We start from the raw sequence: 15,858 nt of genomic DNA, 5'->3' as shown, positions 1-15,858 counted from the left end.
TCCAGGGGAGGGGGTGGTGACCTGGGAGTAACCCAAGTCCCTCATTGGAGATTTTGCCTTTTGGGGAGGGGGTCCCTTTTGGGTGGTCTTCCAGGATGTATATGCTTCCTGACTGCTCGGAAAAGCAATGCAATCCAAGTTGAAGGTCAGGCCCTCAGGTGTGGCCCAAATTAGAAGATAAGGGAAGGAAGATTCCCTTTACAATGCAAACAAAAGATTAACAAAGTTTGTCTAAAACTGATCTCCTCACCCCCTACTCAAGTTTCTCTGCATCAATAATGTTTGTTATTTTGTTTTGTTACTTGCCCTTTGTTTATAAGAGGACCATAACATCAGGAAGGTGATGCCATGACAAGCACATGAATTGGATTTGGGGGGGAGGGGCTATTCTAAATCACCAGCTTTACTTTCTCCTCCAGAATCATCTGGGTCCAGTGACCAAGATGGATCAGGATGACTGGATGCAAGGTCACACAGCCTGTAAGTCAAAGGTCTAAGGTTGAATTTGAATTCAAATCTTCCTGCCTCCACTGTGTCACTTGTAGGTAGATGCCCTTATCCCACAAGTCACTGTTAGGTGGTTAGCTGCCTTCCTAGGAAACTGAATATAAACCAACAAACAAGTGTGAGGTCAAATCCAGCCTCAACTCTTGACACTTATGGTGGAACCACAGGCAAGTTACTTCACCTTGATTGCCTCACATCCAGGACCATGTCCAGTCATCCTGGACTCTGGAGGAGAAAGTGAGACTGGCTACTTAGTACAGCCACTTTCACTCAAATCCAGTTCATATGCTTGTCATAGCATTACCTCCTTGTTGTCATGGTTTTCTTGGAGAATGAGGGACAAATATCATCATCATCACTGAGATGGGTCAAGAGTTCCCTCAGCTGTCCCCTTTTATTTCTTTGTTGGGACATGGGCATAATCCTCAGGTGATGTGGTTGATTATACCCCTCTCTGATAATTAAGGAATACTAGTTTGTAAGAACTAGTGGCCTCTAGGCCTCTTGGCTAGAAAAACAAAAACCATCTCAATAAAGTTTACCCCATTCGACCTCATCCTTGGAGATCCTCACCCCAAACTTTGATGAGGATGGAGAGTTATCCCCAGTGTCAGGAAAGTAGTGTGTTGTTGGTCTTTGCAGGGTGGAGGCTCCCTATGAAATCCTTTACAAAGGGGGAATGGCCCCAGTCAGTCACAAAACTGGGAGAGTTTTCCTAATCCCATTCCAGAGATGACAAAATGACAAACCGAAGATGAGAAGAATCCAGTTCTCAACTGGTCAAGAGTGACCTAGAGATCTTGACCTAATACAACTGAGTTTGCTCAATTAGGTAATTGAATATTATCCCACACACCCACTGTGACAATCGGGGTTCATCAGCATATCATGGGTCCTATGATGGGGGATCATATTAGAGACACGTCATGGGATGGGAGGACTTCTTACATTGTAACTCAAATTCTGAGAGAGGAAAGAGTTTCTAGAGACTACATATTACCTGATGTAATTACCCCACCTTGTGCCTCATGCTAGGTGAGGTACCCATATCCTGCAGGATTCGTGAATAAAGTGTTCAATTTTTCTCTCACTTCAGCAGATTTCTTTCATTTATAGATAACACTAGGAAGGGACTAGTTCAAGCTGGTCCTTCATTTATGGGGTAAATCAGGAGTAGGGAACCTTTTTTCTGCCAAAACTGAAACTTAAACATTAGTCTGATATATTTTGCCAAATTAATTCACCCCTAAAAATTCCTAGATTTATTGAATTTTAAGTCCTACCTCCAGTTGCTTGAACAGTGCCAGGCCAAATGATTTTACAGGACATGTATGGCCCACCCAGACATCCCGCCCCTGGTAAACAGAAACCAGGGTCCCACTTGGGAGGGGCTGGTTAAAGTGCAGATACCTTGGGGACTGGGTGTGATCACATTACTGAATCACCCCTTCATGTCCTACCTCATAAGCCCAACTGATAAGTGGGGGGATCTGACAAAAGGAGAAAAGAATAGATTACAAATTAATATGGGTTATTACATAATACAGTATAAATCAGCCAATAAACATTTACTAAACATTTGCTATATGATAGACACTGTGCTGGGCCCTGGCTATCCTCAAAAAGCTCTCAGCTTTCTGGTGGAGATAGCATGCACACAAGTTATATAAAAGAAATTGGGCATAATCAGTAAGAGGAAGGCATTAGAATTAAGGGGGACCAGGAAAGTCTATGACTTGTATATACAACAATAAATATAATATTCTTTTTAGAGCTAAGGAAACTTAGGGTCAGTGGGTTTAGTTTCACATTTATTAAATGGTAGAAACAAGGTTTGAACCCTCAACTATCCAACTGCAAATCCACTTTTGTTGTTTTTTTTTCAAGTCAATGGGGTTAAGTGACTTGCTCAAAGTTACACAGTTAAGTAAGCATTAAGTGTCTGAGACAACATTTGAATTCAGGTCCTCCTGACTCCAGGGCCGGTGCTCTATCCACTGCACCACTTAGATGCCCCCAACCCAGTATTCTTTATAACATTCCATAATATTTCCAGAATGTCATAGCCAATTGTTAACCATAATTTTGCTTTCTAAAAATAAAACAACAAAGTTAGTTTTATAAATGAAGTTTAATTCTCTAGGATCTTACCAAAACCCATGGGTGCAAGGCATCCTTACAAATGCCAACCTTTTCCCAAAATTTTGGGGAATTTTTATGCAAGTTAGACAAAAGCAGTAAAACTTTTGGCAGCTAGCCAATGAGATTTCACATAGATGACATGATTTTACAAATATAATCCTCCCAAATCTTATAATATTAATTGAAAATTCCTATTGACAAGAATTCCACTTAAGCTGAAGAGTAAATGTTTACAAACAACAATAGGATTTTCTCTCTGCTCATCCAGGATGTCTCTTATCTTAAAGTCTGTTGATAAGGTACTAACATTGTGATACTGATACAGATGAAGTCAACATTTTTAGGAGACAGACCTTACATGGCAGACTGCATTTTATAACCTTTAGTTAAAGTTTAAGAGCCAAAATTCTGATTAGAAATACATTGCTTGGGGTGATTAGGTGGCACAATGCCCTGTGCACTGGCCCTGGAGTCAGGAGGACCTGGGTTCGAATCCTACCTCAGACACTTAAAAATTACCTAGCCTGTGTGGCCTTGGGCAAGCCACTTAACCCTATTACCTTGAAAAAAAAAAGAAATAGAAATATATTGCTTAAGAAATATAAATTCCATCCTAAAGAATAGCATGTTATACCTTTGTCATTGATCAACCAATCCTGTCTTTCAAGGATGACTATCTAATACACAACTTAATCTAATCTAATCTAATACACAATTTAAAAGCCATCTTTTGAGATGTCCATTTGAATAGATCTTACAGACAAAACCTTTTCCCTTTGGTCTATTTAAAAAGGACAAGCCCTGTGGGGAGACAGAAATAAATATTTCTGAACCTACTTTCCTTTTTAAATCAGAACTATAGAGATCAAGAAATATTAAACTATATGAGAACAGACACCATTGAAGCTTCTAGGTGTCTTTTGCTATTTTGTAGAAGCATTTACGAAAATATTTTGGTGGTGCTATTTGTAAAACACAAGATACAAATCTTTCATATGATGGCAGCAATTGGATAGATCAGCCAAAAAAAAAAAACCTCCTCATCCCACCTAAGAACAGAAAAAGATACTCCACCCTAGTACCTAAACTCAAGGTGAGCACATCTCAACAGAATCAAGTCAAAGACATTTCCACAAAGTACTTCAGGGAGAAATCTTGCTTGATGTTGGTGGGTCAATGTATAGTAGACATGTCTTCACCAGCATCAGAATGTCCACTTGGTCCAACACACTAGAAATTCACATGCAGAGCCTTCATTGAGCTAGCAAAATGGAGTGGTGACCCGAAGAAGCCAAAGATGGGAAAATTGAGACATATGTTACTATTGAGACTTAGAGTTTCTCATCAGAGCCCCCCATCTAGAGTTAGTTAGGTATGGCTTGTCAGATAATAGTTTAACAGTCCTACTCAATCCTACTGGAAAATCGAATAAATCATCCAACTTGTTAAACATCTACTCTTTCCGGAATAGATTGTGTGACATAGGAGACACCGGCAAAGGACCACTCAGCAGAGTATGCCTGCACCAAAGAAGATGCTGTGTTCTAGGAGCAAAGAAGAATTGCAGTAGCTCAATAGAAACTCAGGATGCATAAATTTAGAGAATCTACTCCAAAAAGAACTATTTGTGTCTGACCACAGGTAAAGCCTTCTGAGCTTATATTGGTTGGATCAGTGACAACAACATAATGATGCCTTTTTGGACCTCTCTGAGAACAAACAACCAAAATCTAAATGCCTGCTATATATATATGTGAGAAATTATGCTATGCCCCTGGAATACAAAAAAAAAAGACAAAAGGCAGTCTCTGTCCTCAAGGACTCCTATTCTAGTGGGGGGGATAATAACTATGTACAAATAAGATATAAACAGGATAAATTGGAAATAATAACAGAGGGAAGACATTACTTAAAAGAATGGGGTAAAGGTTTCTCATAGTAGGTTGGATTTTATTAATGGGGTTGTTTTTCAATCACATCTAACTCTTCATGACCCCATTTGGGTCAAAATACTGCCATTTCCTTCAACTCATTTTACAGATTAGGGAACTGAGACAAACAGGGTAAAGTGACTTGCTCAGGGTCATACAGGATTTTAATGGGACTTGAAAAAATGATGAGGAGGGTGATTTTTTTGTCCTTCGTTCTCATAGCATTTTATTTTTCCTCATTACATATGGTTTTAAACATTTCTTTTATTCTTTTTATTTATTTTTAGGTTTTTTTGCAAGGCAATGGGTTAAGTGACTTGCCCAAGGCCACACAATTAGGTAATTATTAAGTATCTGAGGCCAGATTTGAACTCAGGTACTCCTGACTCCAGGGCCGGTGCTCTATCCACTGTGCCACCTAGCCACCCCGTCCTTCATTCTCAGTTTCCAATTTGTTCTGGGTCTCTATCTCCTTGGCCAAATATTGCATATGACTTTTATTGCATTGTGATCTGAGAAAGATATATTCACTATTTCTGCCTTTTTGCATTTGATCATTAGGTTTTTATGTCCTAGTACATGGTCAATTTTTGTATAAGTCCCATGTACTGCAGAGAAAAAGGTATATTCCTTTCTATTCCCATTCAGTTTCCTCCATAAGTCCACCATATCGAATTTTTCTATTTACCTCCTTAACTTCTTTCTTGTTTATTTTATGATTCGATTTATCTAGATCTGAGAGTGGGAGGTTGAGGTCTCCCACTAGCAGAGTTTTGCCGTCTATATTTTCCTGTAGTTCTTTCAGCTTCTCCTCTAAGAATTTGGGTGCTGTCCCACTGGGTGCATATATATTCAGTATTGAAATGACTTTATTGTCTATGGCACCTTTTAGGAGGATAAAGTTTCCTTCCTTATCTCTTTTACCACTATCTATTTTTGCTGCTGCTTTGTCTGAGATAAGGATTGCTACCCCTGCTTTTTTTACTTCAGCTGAAGCAAAATATATTTTGCTCTAACCTTTACTCTATATGTATCTCTCTGCTTCAAATGAGTTTCTTGTAAGCAGCATATTGTAGGATTCTGGTTTTTAATCCACTCTGCTATTTGCTTATGTTTTAAGGGAGAATTCATCCCATTCACATTCAAAGTTATGATTACTAATTCTTTATTGCCCTCGGTACTATCTTCCCTCTGTTTGTATTTCCCCCTCCTTCCCCCCTTATCCATATTCCCTAGTATTTTGTTTCTGAATACCACCCCCTTCAGTGTGTTTGCCCTCCTATATCACACCCTCCCCTTTCTTTCCCTTTCCCCTTTTTCCCTTTTCCCTTCCCTTCTTTTTGTTATTTCCTCTTTTTTCCCCCACTCCCCTTCCCTTTCTCTGTCCCCCCCTCCCCTTTTCCCCCCTTAATACTTGAAAGGTTAGATGTTTTATAAATTAACTGAGTATGTGTAGGATGACTTTAAGCCAAGTCTGATGAGAAGAAGATTCAGGTCTTTCTCATCTGCTCCCTTCTTCTCCTCTATTACCATAGGTTTTTTGTACCTCTTAGTGTAATGAGATTTACCCCCATTCAATCCCCTCCCTCCTCTCATCTCTTTCCTGTCCCCCTTTTTAAGGAGGTAGTGTTTTTTAAGTCATTCTGTCTAAGTCATAGAAAATTCTGAGTGTCTGTCCCTTCTAGTTCAGTATATTCTATCAATTAGAGTCAAAATTCCTGAGAATTATTAGAGTCTTTCTCCCAAGTGGGGTTAAAGCCAGTTGCATCTCTTTAGATAGCAGTTTCATGGATAGGTCATGAATATCCATCATTTCTGGCTAGGTGTATTCTCTCTGTTAGAGTTACAATTCTCAAAATTTATGAGAATCTTTTCCCCCATGCTGGGATATAGCTAGTTTCAACTTACTGGATAGCATTTTTTTTCCTTTTACTGCCCCCTCTCTTTTTTTTTTTTAACCTTTTCATGTGTCTCTTGAACCTCCTGCTTGATGTCCAAATTTTCTGTTTAGCTCTGGTCTTTTCATCAGAAATTTTGGGAATTCTTCTATTTCATTAAATGTCCATCTTTTTCCCTGGAAAAGAAGGCTCAGCTTTACGGGAAAGTAGATTCTTGGCTGCATTTCAAGCTCCCTTGCTCTTCGAAATATCTCATTCCAGGCCCTTTGATCCCTTAATGTTGCTGCAGCCAGGTCCTTCGTGATCCTTACTGTGGCTCCTTGATATTTAAATTGTTTCTTTCTGGTTGCTTGCAGGATTTTCTCTTTTATCTGATAGTTCTGGAATTTGGCCACAACATTTCTTGGTGTTTTCATTTTAGGATCTTTTTCTGGTGGGGATTGATGTACTCTTTCAATAACTACTTTGCCCTCCGATTCCATTATATCAGGGCAGTTTTCCATCATTAGATCCTGTAATATTAAGTCCAGGCTTTTTTTTCTCTTCAATGTTTTCAGGAAGTCCTATAATTTTCAGGTTGCCCCTCCTTGATCTATTCTCGAGGTCAGTGGTTTTGTTGATGAGGTATTTTACATTTTCTTCTACTTTTTCTATTTTTTGATTTTGTTTAACTGACTCTTGCTGTCTCATGGAGTCATTAGTTTCTGTAGACTCCATTCTTTCTTGGGGGGGAGGAGTTTTCTTCATTAACCTTTTGCAACTCCTTTTCCAATTGGTCAGTTCTACTTTTGAAAGAGCTTTCCATTTGACCAATTGAGGTTTTGAGAGAATTATTTTCTTTTTGCATTTGCCCAATTTAGGATCTGAGAGAATTATTCTCATTTTGTATTTGTCCAATTGATGATGTGAGAGATTTATTCTCATTTTGTATTTGTCCAATTGAGGATCTGAGAGATTTATTCTCATTTTGTATTTGTCCAATTGAGGATCTGAGAGATTTATTCTCCTTTTGTATTTGTCCAATTGTACTTTCTAAGGTTTTGTTTTCTTGTTGCAAGGTATTAATTGTCTCTCCCAAATTTTTAAGCTCCTTCCTTATTTCTTCAAGGAAGTCTTTCTGTGCTGAAGACCAGATTGTATTCTCCTCAGAGGTTCTAGGTCTTTCTGAGTTAGGGCCTTTCCCTTCCAAGAATTTTTCTATGGATCCACCTTTCCACTGACCCTTCTTCTTTTTGCTAAGACCTTGAGTTGGGGAGGGGCTAGTTCACAGGGGCTTGGGATCACTAAAGGCTTTACTCATTGAGTGCAGTGCCTCTGGCTGGCCGGTAGGAGGTGTTGGTTGCTTTCTCTGGAGTGTCTGTGACCTTGGCTGAGGCCTTCTCCCTTTGCTTGAAGGGAGGAGTTGGAGCTATTGAATTCTTTTGCCTTCACTCAATGGTGCCCTTTACCCTGGCCTGAGGTCATTCCTCAGTTGGTCTGGTTCTTCTCACACACCTGGGCCTGAGGCAGAAGCAGTCTGCAATTGCTTGTTTAGGGAAGAGGTCTGAGCTGTAATGGAGGCGTGGACTCTGACCTCAGACCAGAGGAGCCCAGGGATGGTGTCTGCACCTCTCCTGCACCAGGACTCTCCCCACAGCCCTGTTGGCAAGCTGGGGGCAGGGGGAGGGACAGTCCAACACCAGTGCCTCTGCTCCCTAGTTGACTCAAGCCCCTGCCGTCTAACCCCACCACTGATCCAGCAGGTCCGGTTCTCAGGCCCTCAGACTCCTGGCTCCAAGGCTCCAATTCAGCTGTTAATCTGGTTGATCCGTGGCTGATCCTCCCTCTGAGCCCAGACTCACTGGACTGAATTTGGCCAATGCTGAGGCCGGAGACAAATCCCAAGGTAGATGTTCTTTCTCTTGGTTTTTCTTTCTGGGTTTTGTGGTTCAGATTTCTTTTAAGAGGTTTGTTTCATGTGATAGATGGGGGAAAGATCAGGAGACTTTAGAATTGTGCCTGTCTTCTCTCTGCCATCTTGGCCAGAAGTTGCCTTGTCCTTCATTCTCAAAGAAGATCATAATATTTCCCCATGTATAAGATGCACCTTAATTTTGGAACCCAAAATTTGAAAAAAATGTATTGCATAGTTATTGAACTAAAGTTTTATTCATTATGAAATTCAAGGACCTTCTGCTCATAGCTTTCAGGCATCTTTTGGGCAAGTCTGGTGCGTGGACACATGCCTAGTCCATTCCATTTTATAAAACTGAAGCACCCATTTTGTCCTCCTTTGAAATCAGTCTCTTTTTTCCATCAGCAATTCTTCTAGCCTCCTGCTGCACCTTCTTTGTGGACACAGGAATTCCAAAGGCCCTTTGCTTTTCAATCCATCTCTTCAATTTGCTCTTGAAATCAGGCCATTTAGCTGCCTTGCCTCTCATGGCCTTCTTCTGCTGGGGCATTTTCAGTTGGGTTTCTTCTTTCCATTGTAGCCAGTCTTGGATTGTTTTCTCCTTTGCAAGAGAACCAAACTGACATTCAGCAGCATGATTTCCATTCACTTTTGCAAATGGGATCATTTTGAACTTGAATTCAGTACTAGACAAAAATCTTTTCTGAGCCATTTCTGAACAGAACGTGGCAAAATGTAGTCTAATATACAGGTAACAAATGTGAAACAATGAGCACAAAGACAATAAGCATGAAAAAATGTGAAATGCAAGTTAAAGAAAAATCTACAACCACTGTATAAGATGCTCCCAGTTTTTAAGACCCCAATTTTTTTTTTTTAGGTTTTTTGGTAAGGTAAATGGGGTTAAGTGGCTTGCCCAAGGCCACACAGCTAGGTAATTATTAAGTGTCTGAGACCAGATTTGAACCCAGGTACTCTGAGTCAAGAGACGAATCTTATTACTTTTAGATTCATAAATTATTAGAGCTAGATAGGACTTGAGTTTTTTTAAATTAATTTTTTGTTTTTGTTTTTAGGTTTTTAGGTTTTTGCAAGGCAATGGGGTTAAGTGGCTTGCCCAAGGCCACACAGCTAGGTAATTATTAAGTGTCTGAGGCTGGATTTGAACTCAGGTACTCCTGACTCCAAGGCCAGTGCTCTATCCACTGCACCACCTTGCTGCCCCTAAATTAATTTTTTAATTAATGACCTCAAAGTCTTCCTCAATTCCTCATTTTGACTCACAACATAAATGCCCTCTGTTGTCAAATCTTGTCTCTCTACCTTCATTGCATCTTATCTGCATAAGTACAACCACCTCCCTGATCTAGGCTCCCATCACTTCAAAGCAGGATTATTCTAATAATCTGATCTCTCTATCTCAAGTATCTCCTCACTTTCATCCATTCTCCACTCAGTGATTTTCTTGAGATAGAGATCTGACCATGCCAACCCACCCAATTTATTCAATAAATTCCCTATTACCTAAAGGTGATACAAAATACTGAAGTCATAAGCTTCCTAACAGTCCATTTTTTAACACTTTATTCCCATTCACATACCACAATCCAGTTTCTCCAGCTTTAATGCTATTTCTCAACCACAGCACTCTTGTCCTCCATCTCTAAGCTGACCATCCTGTGGCATATCCTCTCTTCTTACCTCTACGCCCTAACTTCCTTGCTTCTTTTCAAGACTCCCAGCTTACACTGGAGATCTTTCCTACCCAATGGATACCCTTAGTGTCTTTGTTCTTTTTTTTTCCACGCTTCTCTCATCTTTATTAGTGGTCTTTATATAGCACCTCCCAAGGTTCCCCCTGCTCCTGGATCTGGAGGAAGCCTCAAGAGGTCTGTAGCACCAGGGACAGGTGGGAGAGGGCAAGAAGGCCAAATTATATAGCCTGAAGGAATGAGCGCAAGAGCCCTTCCCCCAGTTTCCCCCAAGTGGGGCACTCAGCAATGAAGAGGCTGGGCCAGGTGGTGGTGTGTGGCCTGTCAGTGTCTGCCTCCCCATAAGAAACTAATACAAACCTGGGGAAATAAATAAAAATCCTAAGGGTCTGGAAAGATGCTGGGCTGCCTCTGTAGGAGAGGAGCTAGCTAGCTCTAAGGGGTAGCCAGCCTATACCCTGGTGAGACACAAAGAGGTTTGAGGTACCTCTCCCACCCAGAGGGAATGCATGAGGTTAGGAGCTGCCTTCCCCTAGACTACAGCACATGGGGAAGGGAAATAGTCATGTCCTTCATAAAGGAGAGGGCCCTTCTCTAGATTATTTACTTCTTGATCCAATATAATCCCTGTTAGTCTCCCCCCTAGTCCATCCTATCCTAAATTACTGTGGAATAAGGCACCTTCCTTTTTAATTTCCCTCCTTTAGGCCCCCTGCAGATTACAGTTGGGAAAAAAGGGTATCCCTGGGGTTATATATGCAGGAGGGTGCCTCCTAATTTCCACTTTCTTACTTTCTTAGTTCCTACACAAAGGAGATCGTTGGCCACTCCAAACCCTCTGTCCCTCAGTCCCAGGCACCCTGAGGACAAGAGAGGTAGCTGTTTCTTACAAGCCTGGTCCCTCTTCCATCCCTTTTACCATCATATAGGGAGAAACTCCCCCCCTCCCACTTCTCCATTCCTATCCTCCAGGTTTAGGACCACTGGAGAGGACCCTAGTTCCCATCCCTACCCATCAGTCCCAGAGCCCAATTCCTGGAGGAATGGGTGCCCCAACCTCTCTCCCTCTCCTCAGTCCCGGGGCCCATCGTCAAGTCCCGGGGGCTGACGGGGGACTGGAGGGGTGGGTCCCTGAGGCCTAAAGAGGCAACATGCTCCCCGGCAGATGAGGAAAAACCAGTAGAGCTGTGGAGCAAGCAGCAGGGCGGCCCCCAGGTTGGCATGGGCTGGTATATTGAGGGGTACGGAGAGCAAGGGCAGGCCTGCATGCTGCCCGTAGGCCCAGTACAGGTAGGGGGAAGAGCAGCACTCGACAGCACAGGAAGCTCAGCCGCATCAAGGGACCATTCACTTTGTGCAGCAGGGTGTGTTGCTGCTTGTACCGGATGAGGATCCCGCCTAGGCAGACAAAGGGTGTGCTGACGTCTGCCATCAGCATGCAACCCAGAAAGAAGTCCCCCTTGCCTTGGCGCCACACCACTGATAGTGGAACACAGACCAGCACCATGACAGGAATTCCTTGTGCAGGTAGCCTCGGGCCACAGCCCAAGTGCCTCCTGGGGGGCCAGCCCCTCCCTCATCCTTGTGCCAGTGACGCGGGAACATGGCGTAGATGTCACAGATGAAGTAGGGCACTGCTGAGGATAGCCAATGCTGGTCATCAATGATATGTTTGCAGGAGGTAGAGACAATGTAGCCAGCTGTGGAGGCCACGATAGCTTGGACTGAGGACACTAGCCTGGCTGAGACAATGACCGCGTGACTGCGTCGGCCTCCTCCCAGCGCAGCTGGGGCAGCCTCTGGAGCGTGTTCTTGGAAGAGTCCCTGGAACACAACCCCCCCAGCCACCATCGGAGACAGCATCATGGCTCAGGGATCTGGGGCAGGGAAGATTGAGTAGAGCAATAAGGACTGGGGAAGCTGAGATGCTGAAGGAGATAGAGAGAAAGGGCTTTTGGTTAAGGGACAGAAAGTAGAGATGAAGGGAGAGAAAAATTAAGAAAAGAAAGAATATAGACAGGAAGGACACAAAGAGGATAGGATGGGGAGAGAGGAAATAGTAACAGGAGAGACAAGAGAGAAAAAAAAGAATAAAATGAGAATGGGGAGAAAAGGAAAAGAAGGGAGAAATGGATAGGGAACTGAGAGGAAAAAAAGGAGAAATAAAGAGAGGGCGGAGAAGGAAAAATAGAAGGATGGAAAGAGATGAAGATGGAGAGGGAAGGGGTCATACTATGAGAGGAGAGAGAGGGAAAGAGATAGGGCAGTGTCTTTGTTCTGAGATAACTTTCCATGTTGGGCGTATGACTATTCAGGGAGGACTAGCAAAGAACCCTTCACCCAACTCTCAACCTGTGACTTCAAGAAGCTGAAGCATGAGCCACAGCCACACTTGGTAACCTCCTTAGCAAATGGTTTAAACCAGATGGAAGGTAACCAAGGGATATCACACCTGTCACTGAGTCACCCCAAACAAGTGGAGATTTCATCCTGAGGAAAGAGTAGATGAGAACAATTTGTTCCAGTGGCCACAAAGTTGACTGGGGAGAGCTTAGAGCTTGGTCAGACACCAAAGGCCAAAGTCATTCGCTGCATCCCAGGCCAGCACCTGCCATCTTGACTTTTGTGTCATCGCTGGACTTTGATGACGCAGGAAGAGAGAGTGAGGCTGATGATTCTGTGCTGCTCGGCCTCCCTTCAAGTTGAGACATACTGGTGATGTAAATCTTTATAGAAACAAAGATCAAAACAATATCTTCCATGTGTCCTGCTTATGGACATAGTTGCAAGCGTGCTTTCTGCCTTATTAGACAAACAGCTCCCTGAGGGCAAGAACCCTATTTTTGCCTTTCTTTTTATCTCCAGCCCATAGTAAATATTTATTTACTGCCTTACCCCACAATCATTTCTGAAGATACTAGCCCCCTCCCACTACCCAGTGAGTCTTCCCTTCTGATAAAGAAAATTAAGCAAAACCAGTGAACACCAGGCAACATTCTGAACCCTTAGTCTCTCACCTACATTTCCTTATCTCTCCTTCCATCATAATTAGACACTATTCAATTTTGCTCTTAATGTTATTGTCATTGATAGTATTACAGTCTTTGCATGTACTAATTAGCGTACTAATCCAACAATAAACAATCAATTAATTGTCAATCAACAAATATTTATTAAGAGCCTAATCTATACCAGGGTCTATGAATAATAAAAATGAGAAGAATATGTATATATACACAAATTTTGTTTTCAGGTTTGCAAAGTTTTTAACATATTTCATTTCATTTTATCCTCTCAACCCTTGGAAGTGGGTGCTTTTGTACCCATTTTACAGATAAAGAAACTGAGGCTTAGAGATTAAGTGGGTTTGAAACAGTTCTGTTTTGGACATGTTGAGTTTAAAAGACAATTACAGTGCATTCAGTTTAAAATAGTCAAGAGGCAGGTAATGTGCATTTAGAGAGAGAATCAAGCAAACTTACACATATATGTGTACATATAAATATGTATGTATTACTTACTACCTACCTATATGACATTGAACAGATCATTGCCTTCCCTACTTGAGTCTAAGTTTTTTCCCTCTGGAAAGTAAGATGCTCAGAGGCACCATAGCCTAGTAGAAAGTGCAGGGTCTCTAGAGCCAGAGGCCTTGGGTTCAAATCTTACCTCTACTGTTCAAGCTAAGATGTAACTTTCCCTCTAACTTCTGATAAGATAGCCTCTGTTTTTGTCTATAATTCTATCACTCTTGACTTCTCTTACTGAGATGTTTTGAAGTATAGTAGATAAGAGTCCTAGTTCATATTGGTGTTCCAACTTCTCTTTCCCAGTTGAAATGATGGCAGCAGTAACTGAGCCCCCACTTCTAATCATTCAGATGAAGTCACTTCCTTAAAATCTCCTTCAAAGCAACTCCTGATGGATCAAATCAATTGTTTAGATGTCAATACTTTACCCTTCTCGCCCACTCACCACTGTCATTATTCTTTCTATGAGTGACTCATTCTGAAGTGGATGAGATCCAAGCTCTAGCGTCATTTTTTTACAGGTCAGTCTTCCTAACCAAAATGACCTTCCAAATGGCAGAGATGCATATAGGACTGATTAGAGAAGTGATTCTTCCAAGTTTAGAAAAAGCCACCTGTGGACATCCACAGACCTATGTAGAAAAATCTGACTTTTTAAAGAAATTAGCATAACTATCTGTTGATACGGTTTTACTGGGGTGTGGCCACTGTGCATGCTACAGCTTCTTGGAGCCCAAGCCTGAAAAGGGCTCCCCAACATTCATACCAGAGGTGCTAATCCTCTCTGAGCACTCCATTTAATCCGTTCTACATAATATGTACTTATTGTTAAAATGGGAGTTGCTCTTGGTCAGGGATACTTATGCCTTTGTCTAAGCAGTGCAATGGATGAAAAATAGTGAGATCGGTCAACTCTGTGGATATGTGGGGTGAGTGAGAGGGAGAAGTTAAGGAAAGTGCCCACTGAGATTGCTAACCTGGGTGACTGAATGATAGCACCTTAGCAGTAATAAGGAAGTTCAGAAAAAGTTTGAAACAGAGCTCAGTTTTGGACATGTTGAGTTTAAAAGACATCCACAATGTATCTGGTTTAAAATATCCAAGAGGCAGGTAATGTACTTTTAGAGAAAGAATCAAGCTGTACACAAATCTATACAAATATATGTACATATAAATATATGTATTTATATGTCTATGTGTATGTAGGTATATGGGTAGTGAGATTGTCATCACATGTAGTATGAGGATGTCCTTGGCTGCCTTAAAGGGAGGCAGAACAGACATCTCCAGCCTCATCTTTCTACTCTTCTTCAAGGGAGGCTTTTACTTCTTTCCAGGAAGAGAAGAACACAGGAGATTGGGGCCAGAAAACTGAACACTTTGCTCTGCTCAGAGAGAATTATATTTACATATAATCTATATAATAGAATAATATTTATCCACTCTCTATTAATCTAGTTGATGTGATTTTCATCAAACTAAACTTCTGATCACTTCATTAATGAGAGGACCCAAGCTTTATATCCAAGACTTGACATCTTCCCACCAAATACAGTTCCATAATGAACACATATAGCAATTAGCAAACTATTCCATTTAATCAAGTTTATAGCAAAGCAGAAATCAGAGAAAGAATACAAAGATAATATAGAGAGAAGGCATTCTCCCATTGGTAGCAAGCAAGCTATCACAGTTCAATCAAGAGAGGGAAAACTCCCCCAAGTCTCTAGTAGAACAAGCTAGAAATAAGGATATGAAGGAGACTTCCAAATCTTCTCATGTTGGCTTCTTCCTAGAGTTTTATTTTACCTTCAGTAACCTGAAGTGGAATTGGCATCATTCATCTTCTCTCTCAAAACTGGAAGGTAGAGCATGATGAAAGTGAAATGACTGAAAGAGTCTAGTGTTCTGACTCCCACTCTCACCAACTCCACCTGTCCCCTTACTTAAGCTCAACACTTTGATCTCCACCAATGAGAAGACAGTCCATCCCACACTCTTAGACTTGGGAACTGAGTTGTATTCATAGTATAAGTGAAACTTCAGTTTAGAGACAGTAATGGAACCCAGAGGAAGTGATATGGTCACTAAGTTAAAGAGAAGAGAGCTCAGGGAGATAGCCTTGGAGTACACATAGTTAGTGGAATGATGAATGAGTAAAGGAACAGTCAGACAGGTAGAAGAGGCAGGAGAAAGTAGAGTCCCCAAAATCCTGAGAGCCAAGAGTGATAAGGAAGAGGGGTG

General features: G+C 41.6%; 1 pseudogene; it reads right to left on the bottom strand.

Moving 5' to 3' along the window:
• Positions 1-11,155: 11,155 nt before the first annotated feature.
• LOC141491365 (ceramide synthase pseudogene) lies at positions 11,156-11,950 on the bottom strand (annotated as a pseudogene).
• Between the last annotated feature and the right edge of the window lie 3,908 nt (positions 11,951-15,858).

This window comes from Macrotis lagotis, chromosome 1 (assembly GCF_037893015.1).
Source record: "Macrotis lagotis isolate mMagLag1 chromosome 1, bilby.v1.9.chrom.fasta, whole genome shotgun sequence".
NCBI lineage: Eukaryota > Metazoa > Chordata > Mammalia > Peramelemorphia > Peramelidae > Macrotis > Macrotis lagotis.
Note: the sequence above shows the minus strand (reverse complement) of the source record. Positions and strands in the feature narration are given on the sequence as shown.